Source organism: Amblyraja radiata, chromosome 18 (assembly GCF_010909765.2).
Source record: "Amblyraja radiata isolate CabotCenter1 chromosome 18, sAmbRad1.1.pri, whole genome shotgun sequence".
In the NCBI taxonomy this organism is placed as follows: Eukaryota; Metazoa; Chordata; class Chondrichthyes; order Rajiformes; family Rajidae; genus Amblyraja; species Amblyraja radiata.
In genome coordinates this window covers 16,431,893-16,447,478 of record NC_045973.1, presented here as the reverse complement: position 1 = coordinate 16,447,478, position 15,586 = coordinate 16,431,893, and the positions used below count along the sequence as shown (strand labels likewise).

The window sequence follows — 15,586 nt, the reverse complement described above, 5'->3', positions numbered from 1 at the left end:
AATCCCTGGTTTCTCTTTCTCACCTTTCATAAATAAAAAATGAGAGGTGTCATTTTCCAATCTAAAGGGCCAGTTTTTGAATCAAGAGAGCGTCAGAAGATTGTGGAGAGACAATTGAGATGTCTGACATCACGATTTAAAAGTTTATACAGAGTAAATTGGAAATATTTTTTTTCCGTTAGTTGTAGGATTAAAAACCAGAGGGTATGAACTTAAAGCAATTCAAAGGAGTATTAGAGGGGAAGACAAAGATTTTACTACAAAGGGTGGCAGGGGTCTGGAGGGGACATTTGACACAACTCAAAAGTGCCTGAAAATGTATATAAAAAGCCATGACCTGCAAGGCTATAGAGCAAGTGCAGAATTCAGCATTGACCAAAATGAGCCAGATAAATCTTATGTTTCTCCACTTAAAGTTAGATTTTCCAGTTACAAATGGTGGGATTCAGCTCATATCTCTGGATCAATAGAGCACGTCTGTAGATCCTAATCCATGACCTGCAAGGCTCTATAGCCTTGCAGGTCATGGCTTTTTATATAAAGCATAACCATTGTGCTCCAATGTCTTCTCTCCTGTGGGTTATTTGATATTGGGCTACACTGCTGAGTATTTGATATTAGACCCAAAAAGCTGGAGCAACTCAGCAGGCAGCATCTTGAGAGAAGGAATGGGTGACGTTTCGGGTCAAGACCCTTCAGAATGAGTCATGGGAGAGGGAGTCTAGAGATATAGAAGGGGAAGGTATGAAAACAACAGATCACAGCAGATGTCGAATGGTTCATTGTTGGCTGAGGGGAAGGTGACAATGCTGCATACAATCAGTAATATTTATTGAGGAGGACAGTAGAACCAGTCGGAAAACTGCGATGGGGAGGGATGGAGAGAGAGGGAAATCAATGGTTATGAAGTTAGATAAATCAATATTCATACTGCTGGATTGTAAGCTGCCCAAGCAAAATGTGAGGTGCTGTTCCTCCAATTTGCGTTGGGTCTCACCATGACAGTTGAGGAGGTCCAGGACAGAATGATCAGTATTAGAATGGGAGGGGGAGTTAAAGTGTCAGCAACTGGGAGATCACGTAGGGGCTAGGCGGACTGAGCGGAGGTGTTCAGCGAAAAGATTGCTGAGTCACCTAACTATGATGTTTGATATAGGAGATAAGCTTGTGTTTTTTTTTGTTATATTGAGATCAGATGTGCCTGGATATTTGATATTGGTATCCTGCAAATCCCAGGTGTTCAATATTGGGGCTCCCTTGGATAACTGATACTGCAGTCCATGCCAATCCCTCATCCACTTATCATTACGCTACCTGTGTTGTGTAATTGATAGGGCAAGAGATTGGTATTTCCCTAAGGTAGGATATTGAGATCCTGTGTTGTCTGGTGTTTGGTTTTCTGTGGGTCTCATTTATTCACACTGGGTCCCGGTTTATGTCAGAGCTTGTTATTTGGAGAGTAGAAATAAAGTACTGCAGATGCCAGTTGATACACAAAAGGACCCAAAGTGCTGAAGTAACTTAAGCAAGTCAGGCAGCATCTCTGGAGAACATGGATAGGTGATGTTCCCTGTCCAGACCCTTCTGCCTGACCCGCTGAGTTACTCCAGCTTTTTGTGTCTATATTCGGTTTAAACCAGCATCTGCAGTTCCTTCCTACACATTTTCTCTAATATGGACAAGATCCAATCTGAGGCACCAAACAAAAAGGATCTGCGTACTAATCTCCCGCTCAGACTAGATCCTCGTACCAAACCACGGTTCAGTATTTCAATATCATGCACCAAAATTAATAACATTTCAATACCAAACTTTGGGATAGAAAGTATTCCAATATTAAATTCCAGAATAAAATGGATTCCAATATCGTCTGCAGAAGGGTCTGGATAGGGAACGTCGCCTATCCATGTTCTCCAGAGATGCTGCCTGACTTGCTGAGTTACTTCAGCACGTTGTGACATTTTGTGTATCACCATCCGCTGTGATCTGTCGTTTTCACACCTTACCCTTCTAAATCTCTAGACTCCCTTTCTGAAGAAGGGTCTCGACCCGAAACTGCACCTCTTCCTTTTCTCCAGAGATGCTGCCTGACCCGCTGAGTTATTCCTGCTTTTTGGATCTTAGAGATCCCGGTTTGGAATTTGAGACCGGAATCCTGTCTGTGCCGAAGTTTAATGCCAGATCCGATCGCGTTGGTACTTGACTTGTGTACGTGAGGTGCTCGGTACCATGAACCACTCACTGTGTGCGGGATGTTTCATTCGCGCTCAGTTTCCCTTTGCTTTTTTCTGTGCGCTCCACACGGTCCATTTCCATCTCGCCTCCGTTGCTCTCACACTTTCTGCTTGATTCGCACGCTGTAATGTAGCAGTTTCACATCGGCTCACCTGCATGGCTGCCTGTCTTCCCGCCTGCACCCCGGGCTATGTGTGTTTGTGTGTGTGTGTGTGTGATTTCTCCCTGTGTTCCGCTCGCTGAAATGCCCACTCCGTTTTATCCCTCACTATGTGAGATGCCTGCTCCGTGTGGCGGGCGATTCCAGTGAACCCTGACGCCGGGCTCCTGCGCTGTTGCTGCGGCCACCCATTCCATCCACAACCCGGGACTCGGCGGTCGGCAGGTGAGCTGAGGGATGAAACTAAGAGAAACGATACGGCAACATGACAGAGAATAATATGAGCGATAGTTCACCTTTTCGTAAATTGGCATGGGACGCGAGAGGGAAGTCAGCCTGGTGTGTAACATTTTCCGCTCGAATTGCAACAGAATTAGCACGGCTTTCCCTGCAGCTGATTGCATTTTGATGTGGAATAGATTTTTTTTGTTGCAGACCATTGTATTGAACAATCGCGATAATGTTTGCGCTGTGCTTTCAGAAGTGTGAATTGTCAAAAAAAAAGGACGCGCAATTGTGCAATTAGATGAGCTATTTTTTTTCCAATGAATAATTTTAAATGCCTTTTGTGAATTTTATGTTAAGTGGGGAGGGAGGGTGTCTGTTATTATTTTGGGAAGGAATGGTGGTGTTGCCCAGCTGTCCAAAGACGAGTAACAAAGACAAAGGGCGACGTGTATTGCCATGGAAACAAGTTTACAGAGGTTGGTAATGTCAAGTTTCTGCAAGGACCCGACCTCTCCCCTATCACAAATCTACATAACTCGCAGCCGCTCCAGACTCTGAAATAATTCCGTGAAGCATTTCAGGAAAATCAACTGCAGCTGGAGGCGAGCCATGTACAATTTTCTTTATTTCATATCGTGGTGTCTCCCAGCAATTGAAGCATATTGAGACCCCCCCCCCCCCTCCCCCCCTCCCTCCCCCCTCCTCCCTCCTCCCCCCCAACATCTCAAGCTCGTTAATCCCCAGGGTTGTTTCTTGAACAATTGCATCCATCCAGGTTGCACGTTTAAAACATATATATATTCGAAGGTGTTTGATATTTTGAAAGTCCTCACAAGAACTGAACCCGCGGATTTCCGATTTGAAAATCAATGGTCTTCCCTCCACTTCCCTGAAGCCGCTGACTCATGTTGAGGGCATGTATTCACCGGGGCCGGATGCAATCTATTCAATTCGAATGGTCCTAGGCTGGAAAGCAAAGCCATGACAGCCTCGTCAAATACCGTCCTAACATCACATCCACCGCAGACTGTCACCGATGAACAAAAGCAGGATGGAGGGCTACCTTCGCCTGGTCTCCAGCCTTAGATAAACGGTGTATTTGCATTGCTGATCCCGAATGAAATTGACAATGGTGCTCGAATTCCAATTGAGGATCCGTTTCAAGTCTATAAAGTGTCAGACAGTGTGGTTCCGGGACACTGAGCTGGGTGGACATATTCACTAAAACATAGCTAGATGTAATATAAATGAACTGCAGATGCTAGTTTAGACCAAAGATAGAGATAAAATGCTGGAGTAACTGGACGGGTCAGGCAGCTTCTCCGGAGAAAATGGATAGATGTCATTTCGGGTCGGGACCCTTCTGGTTTCATGCCTGTAGCCTAACAGATAGTTAAAGGAATGACATATTGCTGATTGAAGCTGATATTGTTCGGGACATTTCTGCAGGAATACACTATGTTTAATAATTATTTTACGGGTTCAAAAGGTTACCTGTGACGGCAATAATTCATGCAGCCCGTATTCGGTGTCTGTAGCCCCTCATACACGAGTGTGCCCCACGATCTGAGGTGCCGTCCTTTCCCGGCAATACGTTAAGCCACGCTACTGTCTCAGGTGGGTGCGAAAGATCCCAAGGCACTCTGTCAAGGAAGAGCAATTACTCGGAGGTGACCGGGCCAATATTTATTTCTCAACCAATATCACAAAAAAAACACAATCTCTGGTTATCCTCAACCGCCCGCCCCGCGCCCGGGTGAACATACTGCCACAATTCTGACAGTTTTACAAAGACCGCACTTAAAGAAGTATATGAAGAAAACAAAAGCACAGGTAGACACAAAATGATGGAGCAACTCAGCGGGACGGGCAGCATCTCTGGAGCAAAGCAATACCTTATCTCCAGAGATGCTGCTCGCCTCGCTAAGTTACTCCAGCATTTTGTGTCTATCTTCGATTTAAACCTGCATCTGCAGTTCTTTCCTACACATAGAAAACCACATCACTAAGTTAGAACAGGCCATTGGGCAGTTGGTTCAACTCCCTCTTGTTGAAAGTGGTCATTACTTGGCATCTTTGTGGTGAGAATATTATATCCATGTACCAATTCATGCATGCAAGATGTCTATGTTTGGCTGAATGAGGATTTTCAGAGGAGCTCTGAACGGATGATCTTTGATGAAACAAGTGATGATTGGTGAGCCAACGATTCTGCCCTGAGGAACTCACGTTGCTGGGGTTGGCTCTTACTTTCCAATAACCTACCTTGTTGAAGGAATGGATCCAACCATTGGAATGTTTTCTCTTTGATGCTCATTGACTTCAGCTCTTGAAGATAGCAGAGTCAAGGGGAACGGGGAGAAGGCAGGATCGGGATACTGATTGTGGATGATCAGCCATGATCACTTTGAATGGCAGTGCTGGCTCGAAGGGCCAAATGGCCTCCTCCTGCACCTATTGTCTATTCAGCTCTCCTTAGTCAAATGATACCTGAATGTCAAGGACAGTTACTCTCATCTCATTCTCAGAATTCACCTCTTTGATACCTATTTGGAACAAAGCTGTGAAGAGATATGGTGCTGGCAAAATCCAGAGTGGGTATCACTGGGCATTTTATAGTTGAGTAAGTACTGTTGATGACATATTCTATCAATTTGGTGGAACTTGTGAGCAGAAGTGATGATTGTGTTGACTGGAGAATTTGCATTCTTGGGGTTATGCATTGGGTAATCCAAGACTTTGGCCCAGAGGCAGCAATCCTTTTTTCAGGTTCTATACAGTCTGAAGATGGACACAAAATACTGGAGCAACTCAGCGGGACAGGCTGCATCTTTGGATGCTGCCTCTCCAGCTGAGTTATTCCAGTATGTTGTGCCTCTCTTTGGTGTAAACCAGCATCTGCAATTACTTCCTATACTTGGCCTCCTTGTCTACTTGCCAGTTATCTGTGACAACATTCTGAAGAATCAGCTTAGCTACATATTTTCATGACAAGATCTTCCAGTTTAATGCAAACCACTCTGCAATGTGAGACCAATGTACAACCATGGATCTAGCCATAGATGGCCACTGCTTCTTCCACATTGCGAAGATTGAGGCCAATGTTTTCAATTTTTTGAGCAGACTTTACATTATGCATTAATACAATTTCAATCCATTGTATCTATTGGTCAGTGTAGTTGACAAATCTTTGAGCATTAATTTGTTCAAATTCACCAAGCCTTGCTGTCTTCCATTATCATTCATTTATCCTCTTACTCTGACCTTTTGTGTCCAACCCTCTCACTTCACATGTGGCTGTGGAGGCCAAGTCAATGGATATTTTATAAGGCGGAGATTGACAGATTTTTCTTGACTGGTAAGGGTGTCAGGGGTTATGGGGAGAAGGCAGGAGAATGGGGTTGAGAGGGAAAAATAGATCAGCCATGATGGAATGGCTAAGTAGACTTGATGGGCCGAATGGCCTTATTCTGCTCCTAGAACCTATGAATTTATAAACACTTTTGATGGCACGTATTCTGAACTCATACCCAAAATCCCGCTGCCTTGACTTTTCTCTTTACTTTTAAAGCTTTTTCATCATCCTTTTTTTGTCAAAGTCCAGTCGAGCCTGATCACAGCTCCAACTGCACAGTTTGCAGGGAACTTAACTCAGAGCCTTCCCTTTCTAAATCATTCAAGCTTGAATAAGTCAACAAAGAAATGTAGTACAGACCTCAATCACAGTGTATGGCTGATTGAGTGTCTTTATAAAGCAGTACCTGTAGGCTTGATATAGTTGGATTTCTAAACTAGAGTTGCTGACTGTTAACTTTCCACCTGAGAAACCACCAGATTGAATTTCCATTCTGTTGCTCTGTGGTAATGAATTGAATGACTATCTAGCTGCACTACAAGGATTCAAAGAAAGACACATTTGCAGAAAATATATACAAATGTCGGATAATACACACAATTTATTGTCATTTTCTTTCACATCATTGTCAATGCTCCTGACCAAAAGAACACCGCATTGTAATAATGGATTGATCCTTTACTGTTGTGTAACTTCAAACTGCTTTTTATATAGACAAATAGACCAAAGTTTAAATTAGACCTAAAGTTGGCTCTTTTCCAGACCCACTGAAGTGCTATTTATTTCATCTGTATCTTTCTGGTTAAATATGGCTGAAGATAACAGTAGCAATCTTGTGACATTACTTGGCTCAAAATCTGATGGCTTCCTGTCTATGCTCCCAATTATACGTGAGGAAATCATTCAAACCAGCTATCTCCATGTAGGATTATCAGCAATATTAATATGAAATATGTTTTCCTTATTTAACGACAGAGAAAGTTATTGAAAAGCAGGCTACTAATGGGCTGAACAGTCTCTCTCTGTGCCACAATGATTCCATGATTTTATTTAGGTTTGTTACTTATCAACCAAATGCTTGGGCAATGCTTTCACAGTGTTTCTGTGAAAGATCAATCCCAATGATTGAACAATCAAGTGGATGTATCTTCTACCATTTAGTTCACGAACACTACTTTTATGAGGCACAGGTTTGCTCCACAGACAGTGAATGTAATGAAAATAGTTATCATTAAATAACACCTAAAAGCTCGTAACTAACACCAAACTTAACTCATGAACTGGGAGTACACACATGATCCAACTACCTTTTCGAGTAGAATCGGAACTGTAGGTGTTAGTTTACACAAAAGGACACAAAGTGCTGGAGTAATTCAGGCAGCATCTCTGGAGAACATGGATACGCATTTTTTCTAGTTGGGATCTTCTACATACTGATTGTAACTACTTTTTAAAAATCCATTACTTTAAAATTTGACTCCAGATTTTGAGCAGAATCTTCTTTCCATTAAAGTTTCTTTATAATAAGGTGGGACTAGAATTGTTCAAATTGACAAAGTTACAACTTTTTACATCTGTGGCACTTTTTTAATGAACCCTTTCTAAGTCTGCCCCTCTTCTGAAGGCTGTAAAGTCATTGTTTAGCTTTGTATTGTGCCTGTGCAGTTAATTTGCAAAGTCATTATAACCCCCCTGTAAGTGTTGTTGAAAGCAGCATAGATATAATCAATTAAATGAGCAGGTACAGACTTATTTACTGTCAATAACAAATTGAAATAATACACATCATTGCATAAAATCAGTGAGAGATTAATTTTGTAGGCCCCCCTCAGTTATGACTGACCACGGATGATGCATCCTAGTCGTTGGCTGCGTGCTGCAAACCTCGTCTAGAGCAACGTCACTTGTGGCTGAAGAGACCAATGCGGAAGTGACAGTCTCTGTCGCAAAGATCACATTTGTGTGTGGTGTCTGGTTTGTTGAAGTTGCTGCGCTCCTTTCTGCGTGCCTGCTTGGCTGCTCATCAGTTTCTCTTCCCTCATTTAGAGTTCAGGGTACCTCTCCACCTCGTGCGGTCAGCTGCAAGGCTCTCCCAGGGCTCCACATCGATGTCAAGCGCCTTCATATCTCTCTTGCAGACATCCTTGTAATGTAGCTGGGGGCAGCCGATGGTTCTCATCCCAGATGTCAGCTCTCCCTAGAGGATGTCTTTAGGAATACGGCCATCCTCCATGCGGTGGACATGGCCCAGTCACTGCAGTCTGCACTGCCTGAGTAGAGTGTACATACTGGGAAGGCAAGCGCGAGACAGGATCTTGGTGTTGGACACTCTGTCTTGCCAGGACATGCCCAGGATACGGCGGACGCTTCTAAGGTGGAAGGTGTTGAGTCTTCTCTCCTGTCTGGCAGATGTAGCCCATGTCTCATTGCCATACAGCAGAGTGCTGTCGACACAGGTGTTGTAGACTGCTATCTTTGTCTTCACTATCAGCTTTGGGTTGGTCCACACTCAGTTGTGAGGTGAGCGAGAGTTGTAGCTGCCTTCCCGATCCTCTTGTCAATCTCTGTGTCCATGGAGAGGTTGTCGGTGATGGTGGAGCCGAGGTACATGAACTGATGGACGGCATCGAGTTCGTAGTCGTCGATGGTGATGACAGGCGGCACCTCTGTATCCATCCCCAGGATGTCCATCTTCTTCAGGCTGATGGTCAGCCCGAAGTCCTTGCATGCCCGATAGAAGCGGTCCATCAGTGACTGTAGTTCCTGCTGGGTGTGGGACACAACTGCTGCGTCATCGGCAAATAACATGTCTCTGATGAGAGCTTCACATACTTTTGTCTTTGCTCTGGGATGGGTGAGGTTGAAGAGCCTGCCATCTGATCTAGTACACAGGTAGATCCCCTCTGTTGTAGTGCCAAAGGCATGTTTCAGGAGCAGAGCGAAGAAAATCCCAAAGAGTGTGTGAGCTTTGTTTGACGCCACTGCGCATGTCGAAGGGCTCCGAGAAGTTGCCACTGAACTGCACTGTCCCCTTCATGTTGATGTGGAAGGATTCTATCATGCTCTGCAGTTTTGGTGGGCATCCGATCTTTGGCAGAGCCTTAAATAGGCCATCTCTGTTGACGAGGTCGAACGCCTTGGTGAGGTCAATGAAAACAACATACAGGGGCATCCGCTGTTCTCTGCACTTCTCCTGGAGACATTAACACATACTATAATTGAAGTATTGCACAGCATCTGAACTGATTATTCCTAATCATTAATTTGGCTCCGTCTGTAAAACAGATGCTGTATATTTCAACTGTAAATGTGTTGAAATTGTGTTTACTGCTTGCATTCCACGCTGAGCAACATGTGTAGACAATAATCAAAGAGTCTAGTCAAAATTGTAGTGACATCGTAAATTCAATGAGATCAATCTAAACTTTATACAATAGCAAAAACAGGAGTCTATTTTGTATTGTCGTGAATAGCAAAATGAATGGAATTTGCAATTATAAAAAGGCATGAAATGAGCATCCCTTGTTTTACACTGTTGTACAAGATCTACTCCAGTGAGCAGACATTTGTATTTCCGATCATGTGACTATCTGCCAGTTGAAAATGATGACATTATCATGCAATATTTTTAAGAAACAAGTTAATGCTGTTGACGTTTTCATTAAAATAAGCAGCAGTACAAACTTTAAACCAACATCAAAGTGAGACTCTTCATGGGTCCCGACCCAAAACATCACCTATCCATGTACTCCAGAGATGGTGTCTGGCCTGCTGAGTTACTCCAGCATTTGTGCCTTTTTTTTGTAAACCGGCATCTGCAGTTTCTTGTTTCTACATTTTACTGCTCCACTGCAAAATCTCCTTAAAGTATGCCTACTTTGAAGAGGTTCTCCTCCTCTCTCCATTGGGAGTTGTGTGAGACCCTCCCTCACTGCTGCCCCTCTGTGACTCCTGCTGTTCTCCTGCGCTCTGACTATGTTCTGGCCCGGACTCACAACCACAGCCACATGTGTTTCCTCAACACCTTCCTGTGTCGCCATCTTGTGCCATGTGGCCTCAAGCTCCGTTTCCAAGCCTCCCAATTTGGACCCGTCCAGAATTCCAGGTACCTACACTCAATCAACCGCTTCTCGTAACAGTTCTTCTACCATGAACTTTGTTCCACACTCTCCACCATGCGTCGGCACCAGCAGGCCCTCACTCTATTTGTCCCACAGCTCCGGGCCTCACTCACTCTATTTGTCCCACAGCTCCGGGCCTCACTCACTCAGATCTACAATGGACCTCAACTTTATTTTATTCTCTGCTAAATCTAAGAAAAAGGGTTCCGACTCAATATATCACCTATCCATGTTCTCCAGAATGCTGCAGGACCCACTGAGTTGTTTCTTTTTTTGGGAAACCAGCATCTACAGTTTCTTATTTTTACAATATCAAAGTGAGGTTGTGAAACCCATAATTAACAAACATACCCCAAAGTTAGGTAAAATATTTTCATGGTTCAATGTACTCCATCAAAAGTGGAAAGTTGATATCTATCTAACTATTTGTACTTTTATTCTATTTGAGGGATTTGTACATTTCCGTTGGTGAGCAAATATTGGCAGTCCCTAAATGTCCCTGAGAAGCTGATCTTAAGCTGCCATTTTGCATTGTGCCAGTCTGTTCAATGAAGCAGTTCCCACAGCAGTAGAGTGGCACAGCAGTAGAGTTGCTGCCTTACAGTGCCAGAGACCCAGGTTCAATCCTAACTACGGGTGCTGGCTGTGTGGAGTTTGTACATTCTCCCTGTGACCGTGGTTTTTTCTCTCGATTGCCATGGTTTCTTCCCACATTCCAAAGACGCACAGATTTATCAGTTATTCGGCTTCTGTAAATTGTCCCTGGTGTCTAGGATAGCACTAGTGTACAGGTAATCATTGGTCAGCGCGGACCTGGTGGGCCGAAAGGCATGTTTCTATGCTGTATCTCAAAACTAAACTAAACTAATGGTGCTGGGAGATCCTGCATGTCAGCTCATGACAGTAGAGGGACAGTGACATATTTCCAAGCAAGGATGGTGTGCGACTTGAGACACAAATTGTGGTTATGATATCCTCCCCTGTGGCTGCTGCCATTGTACCTCCAGGTCTTAGAAGCCTTGGATTTAGGAGGTGCTGCTGAATATGTTGTAAATGCAAATATTGCAGCCATGATTTGTCTTTAGAAGGTGTGAATGTTTCAGATGATGGATGGAGGGAGGGTGGGGAAAGGAACAGTCAAAAGCACCATTCTTCAAATGATGTGTAGTTTTTAAATGTTGATGGAACTGCACTCAATCCAGGTAAGCAATATTATTCCCAGCTGATGCCTTTTGGGTTGTGGAATGACTTTGAAGAGGCAGGAAATGAATAACTCAACAAAAAATACCCAGACTTTCATTTGTAGTCGCAGTAATTATGTGCATAATCGCGTTAAATTTCTGGGCAATGCTAACCTCTGGATGATAGCTCAATTGAATGTCAAAAGGAAGTGCTTAAAAATCTATGGTTGACAGTAATCATTGAAAAGAGGAATAATAAAACATAGAGACTGAAGTCTGAAGAAGGGTTCCGAGCTGAAATGTTTCCTGTTCCTTTTCTCCAGAGATGCTGCATGACCCGCTGAGTTACTCCAGCATTTTGTGTCTATCTTCAGTACAAACCAGCATATGCAGTTCCTTCCTACACAATATTAAAACGTAAGCAGGTAGCCAAATATATTCCGTTTTTTTAGATTCAAATTAATGTTTCATCATGGAAGGAATTCATCAAGGAAGGAAAGCCCCATCTGCCACTCAGGGGGACATAAAGGATTCCAATAGATTACTTTGAGGAAGGTTAGCTTTTATCTCAACATTATGGCTAATATTTATCCATCAGTCAACACCAGAGCTGTTTATGATCTTGTTTCTTGTTTCTCCAAATTGACTGCTACATTTCCTACATTATACCAAGTCAGTAAATTTCAAAACAGTAAATACTTCCCTGGCTCTGAAGCTTTTTGTGATGCTATGAGGCCATACAATGTGGGAGAGAGTTGCAAGGCTTTCTTGTAATTGCATATGTTATTTCGGTCTTCATTCCACAAAACAGGCACCATGTGATTCAAAGCTCGTTCATTGTGTTGCCATCATAATTGTAATTATTTTTCGCTGCATGTAAAACACATTAACGTTTATGAATTGGAATGTAAAGGAAAAGGAAGGGTTGTCAAAAAAAATTGCAATGGTTTCATATTTTAGAAAGTAAAAGCCGATGTAATCTAATCCTTGAGAATGGTAAAATAATTCTACCAAGCACAGAATGGCACAGTGGAGTAGAGTTGCTGCCTTACAGCACCAGAGACCCGGGTTCGATCCTGACCTCGGGTACTGTCAGTACAGACATTGTCCATTCCCCCTGTGACCGCATGGGTTTTCTTCGGGTGCTCCAGATACCTGCAGGTTTGTAGGTTAATTGGCTTCTGTAAATTGTCCCTTGTGTGTCAGACTAGAACACGTGTATGGATGATTGTTGTTCGTCGTGGATTGGTGGGCCGAAGGGCGTGGTTGTACAATATATCTCTAAACTAAATTTTACAATTATTTCCTTTTACGAGAGATTTTCTTTTACTATTTTTTCTTGGGAAAAGGGGCAGCATAGTGGCACAGCTGGTAGAGCTGCTGCCTCACAGTGCCAGGCACCCTGATTTGATCCTCACCTTGAGTGCTGTCTGTGTGAGTTTGCACGTTCTCCCTGTGATCTCATGGAATTTCCTTCTGGGTGCTCCGGGAGCCTCCTCTCACCTCCCAAAGACATGTGGGTTTGTAGGCTTATTGGCTGCTGTAAATTTCTCCTCATCTGTTGGGAGTGGATGAGAAAGTGGGATAACATGGAACTCGTGTGAATGGGTGATCGATGGTTGGCATGAACTCAGTGGGCCAAAGGGCCTGCTTCCATGCTGGAACTCTAAACTAAACTAAGGTGCAGACATGATCCAACCCTTTAGAATGCTAAAAGAATTGTACGAGACAAGATTTTCTTTAATTATATTTTCTTAGGATTAGGAATCAGTGAAAAATCATGTATTTATTGCCTTGTCCTGGTTGCCATGTAAAGTTGTGATAGTCTTTGAATTGCTGTAGCCCAGGCATTCTTTGTGTAGCTAGAGAGCTTCAGAGGCTTAGTTCAATGACAATGAAGAATACATTTCCCTGTTGGGCTGAGGTATAAATTGGAGATGATTGTGGTTTTAGTCGCCTGCTTGCTCTGCCTTTCCCAGTGGCAGACTGCTGATTCAAGAGGTGGTGCAGACAGCAATGTTGTACTGTGCTTTATTGATATGGATCTATGGAAGTGGTGGAGGGAGAAGATATTTAGGCCAGTTGCAGAAGTTGTACAGGATTGTGTATAATTGACACACACATCGAAGTGAGTGGAGTGTACCGCACCATGCGAGCCTTACTATTTGGATAAGCTACCTTCTTGCATCAGAATACCAAGCTTGTAGTGGTTGAGGCATTATATCATTTGCTCAGCTGATTTTCTGATCAATAGTGACATTCACATTTCTGAATTCCATTGCTGGGACCTCTGTGATAGAAATGCTATTGACTCTCTGGTTAGGGCAGTTACCTTGCAGTTGTTCATCACCTAATGTGTAGATTAATGTGTTTGGCAAAAGCTTGGAAATGTCTGGATCTTGTGGTCATGCTCTGTATTATATGGGGAACAAAGAAATTGCTGAACACTAACAAACTCCGTCCTGTTGACCTTATGGTGGAGGGCAAAATAAGCAGGGAGGCAATTGAATTAAAGGCGCCATGAGGAGCTCTAGTGGTACTATCCTGGGCCTGATAGATGTGTTTCACCAACGACACATACCTTTCATTGCTTCCGTTATGACTCTAACCTGAGGGGAGTATTTCCCCCTTTTCATTCTGCATTGTTTTGCTCGAGTTGTTTGGTTCCACATTAAGTTGACTACTACTTTTGCAGTGGATGGAAGACTGAATATAGGGCAAAGAGGGCGGCACAGTGGCGCAGCGGTAGAGTTGCTGCCTTACAGCACAGAGACCGGGATTCGATCCTGACTATGGGTGCTGTCTGTATGGAGTCTGTATGTTCTCCCCATGACCGCGTGGGTTTTCTCCGGGTGCTCCGGTTTCGTCCCATGCTCCAAAGACGTACAGGTTTGTAGGTTAATTGGCTTCGGTAATAGTTGTAAATTGTCCCTAATATGTAGAATAGTGTGAGTGTACCGATTAGCTGGTTAGTATGGACTCAGTGGGCCGAAGGGCCTGTTTCCGTGCTGTATCTCTAAACTTAAGTAAAGTAAATTAGTCAAGGAAAGCAAACAGAGTAAGAATAAATGGGTATTTTTCAGCTTGACATTCTGTTAATGGTGAGCTGCCTCAGTCAGCATTGGGCATTCAACTACTCTCATATTAATGCCCAGAATGAAGTAACAGGGCACAACATATCACAGTTTTCTGATAATACAAACAAAATGGGAATGTGAGCTGTAACGGGCACAAATAAAAAAGGATATGGACAAAAAGGTGACAGAGAAAGGATCATGTAAGGTAAAAGGCAATTGATCTTGGAGGAAGAATAGGACAAATATGTTTAAATATTGAATAATGAATATAAGCCAATTTACAGAAACATCTTTGTGGCTAGCTGCATATTACATAGAAGGTTAGTGTGGTGTTTTGACCTTTTTGCATGTGGCCTGGAGGACAAGAAATAATCTTGCAACATTTATTTGGAACATTGATGAAATTATACCTGAAATACTGTTTGCACTTTTTCCTGTATGTAAGAAAATGATTTATATATGCCCATTGTAACTACACCATAGATCCACTGCATTCTTTCCTGAGCTGATTATCCTATTAATTGTTTTATAATTGGCCAATACACTTTGGAGTTTATAGGAACAAGGCTTAACAGATATGAGATTCTGAAAGGCACTGACAGGGTAGATGCTGATAGCCTGATCCTCTAGCCTGGAAAATATTGATCCATTGGCTATGGGATCACAACGCCTTGCTTATAGCATAGATATACACAAAATGCTACGGTAACTCAGTGGATCAGTCAGCATCGCTGGTGTAAAGGAATAGGTGAGGTTTCAGATTGAGACCTTTCAATAGGTCCATGGGTCAAGACGTGTTGAAGGGTCTTAACCCTAAACGTCACCTATTCCTTTCCCCCAGAGATGCCATCTGACCTGCTGAGTCACTTTAGCATTTTGTGTATATCTTTGATGTAAACTAGCATCTGCAGTTCCTTCCTTAACATTTTGCCTATAGCATGCTGCTCCTCATGTATTCTCATGTTATCACAGGTTGCTAACTGGCTTTCATGAATCCAGGTTGTTGACCTTGGATGTTCTTTGGCATTCCACATTTAGTAAAATTATATTTCAAAATGGATGTTCTGATTTACCTGACTGTGCAATAATCCATCATCTCCACTCAGGCTGGCTACAGCATGGTTTCTGTTAGCACTTTCTATTTGAAGAAATGTAGAGAGAAAAAAAAAATCATCAGTCACAAGTAAGGCTTGAGCTTCATGAGATTTTTTCCCCTGTAGTCAAGTCAA

General features: G+C 43.0%; 1 protein-coding gene across 1 annotated transcript in view; it reads left to right on the top strand.

Moving 5' to 3' along the window:
- The first annotated feature begins 2,144 nt into the window (after positions 1-2,144).
- LOC116983128 (dual specificity tyrosine-phosphorylation-regulated kinase 2-like) overlaps positions 2,145-15,586 on the top strand; it is a 72,481-nt gene continuing 59,039 nt past the window's right edge. Inside the window, exon 1 of the mRNA XM_033036743.1 lies at positions 2,145-2,620. The gene's annotated coding sequence lies outside the window, so the exon portion shown is untranslated. The remainder of the gene's footprint in view (positions 2,621-15,586) is intronic.